The 2,247-nt window shown below is 46.2% G+C and overlaps 1 protein-coding gene across 2 annotated transcripts in view; it reads right to left on the reverse strand.

Annotated features, from left to right (window-relative positions):
- Nucleotides 1-2,247, reverse strand: part of SLCO3A1 (solute carrier organic anion transporter family member 3A1) — a 249,399-nt gene that overhangs the window by 245,933 nt on the left and 1,219 nt on the right. The window lies entirely within an intron of this gene.

The raw sequence follows: 2,247 nt of genomic DNA on the forward strand, positions 1-2,247 counted from the left end.
ACGTACACACTCAGTCCTGCTTTTCAAAGTTATTTCTCAAATCACAGACTTCTTCCTGGTTTAGTTCTGCAGTTTGGAAGCCTCTACCAGTGTCACTGAGTCACTGAGGACACTGGGCAATCTGTCTTTTCAGAGAGAAAAGGAAGAAATGAAACGAAGCCTCCAAATATTTAAAAAATGGCATTTGGGAAGACGAAGAAGAGAGCTGCATGGACTTTTGGAATCAGATAGGAAATAATACCAGTGGCATAGAATTTGCGATCACATAGAACACACACCTTGCACACGGGCCCTGCGTGTGCAATCACCTACAAACATAGGCTCCCAGGTTTCCTAAGAAACCCTGAGAAGACTTAAAAAGGGAGAAATTCGCCTTCCTGCTAATATCCTGCAATGTCTCATTCTCAAATTATCCATAACGAAGTCTCACACAGCTGACGGAATGACAAACTTTTTTATGCCACCTCCCAAATAACAAATGAAAGCTCCCAAGTGGCCCACAAGAGCAAAACCCACAGTGAGCTGATTCAGTCAGCCCTGGCAAGCGGACTATTTATTTTCATGAGCTTCAGATGGCAGTGCAGAGTCAAGGGCACCCAGGCAAGGCAGAGTCCTGGGCACCTTATGCCTCGGCTCCTGGTAATCAAAACGAATTCGATTTCCTAGGCCTGTCCTCTCCTGGGCCTCCATCTGCTGGCTGCCAGTCACCTGTTGACTCCTGTTACCCTACCCCTCTGAACCAGGCTTTCCACCGGCCCAGGCTGGAAGCACCAGGAGGCTCCAACCAGGGGGACTCAATTCCTCTGCCTGCCACTCACCTATTATGGGATTAATGTCAACTTCCTGTGCCCTGGTGCCAGCCCTGCCTGGACACATCCATCACTCCACCAGCCCTCTGCTTCTTGACTTTCTAAAGGAGCTTAGGCCACTCATCTGGTTGAGACCCAGCTTCATTTCTTTTTAAAACCCTCAGATCATTGCAAGCTAAAACTAAGCCATGCCTTTAGCATTCATGGTGTGAAAAGTTCTACTGGCAGTGGCCGTACGTAAATAATGCACTCTACTGAACAAAACTGGTTTGCGGCAAACAGGAGGCAGCAGTTGATACTGTATACTAATTACTCTTTTAAACAAAGACCCCCCCCCTTTGTTTAGGAATTTCACACTTTGCATATGCTACTGGAAAGACACACATAGATTTGTTAATGTGCATTTGCATCTTTGTAATCCATGCACCTATTTTAATATTTTAATAGTCAAATTCCCTCCAAGGGAGGTCTGATAAACTAACCCCTAACACATAATTTTCCCCTACCCCCAGAACTCTGAAGGCCAAAGATACAGTGTCTGCAATTGTATAGTTTAACTATAAAAAAAATGCACATTATAAAACAAAAATCTAAACAGAAAGAAAAATGTGGTTTTGGCTACAGGGTTCACCTGCAGCATACAAGTCGTGCATGCAGAGAGACAAGGATTTAACCACCTTGCATCTCACAAGAAGCAAAGGAAATGCATTTGATGCAACCCTGTCATCCCAAACAGAGCTGAGCCTTAACAGCCCTCTTGTCATAACCACATAACTGACTTTACCCCACCACCACAGACCGGCTAAGCCGGCCTGTACTTCCCTCTGACAGCAAGCCCTGAGTCTTAGGAGATGGTTTAGGAATGGTACAGGGCGCCCTGCGTCTGGTCCTCATTAACTGTAACCCACGGCCAGAAAGAAGGAATCGGTGATACCGTCCGTCAGGAAGAGCGCGCGGTTCTATCTCTGGATGTGGGTACCCAACATCCACAATCTTGTCCGGTTCTATCTCCATTAAACTTGCTCACTAACATTCAGAGTCTATGGCATTTGATTTCAGTTTCGGGTCAATAGTCAAGTGATGGTTTAACACTATACGCTCTGAAAAATCTTCTGTTTAGGCAGCACTGTGCTTGGGTCTGGAACTCGAGTTGGGACCACCTGCGCGGGGCAGGAGAAAGCGGCAAAGTGGGTATTTGACAGTGCTGAGTCATTACAAGCTGTTTCCTCTGATCTGTTATGCACCCCTGGGCTGTTTGAGCATTAAGAGCCCCTTTCACAAGGCAAATGAAATAGACGTATATTGCGCAAAATGATGTAAACCCCTTGTGGGCAAAAGCCCACAGTGGGGGAATTTAGGTCCAAGAGTGGGTAGCAGGAACTACACAAACTCGCAACTGCTCTCCAGGTACTGTAACTTTATTCCAGGCGCTGAAAGA

The sequence above is a fragment of the Hipposideros armiger genome, unplaced genomic scaffold (genome assembly GCF_001890085.2).
Source record: "Hipposideros armiger isolate ML-2016 unplaced genomic scaffold, ASM189008v1 scaffold_471, whole genome shotgun sequence".
In the NCBI taxonomy this organism is placed as follows: Eukaryota; Metazoa; Chordata; class Mammalia; order Chiroptera; family Hipposideridae; genus Hipposideros; species Hipposideros armiger.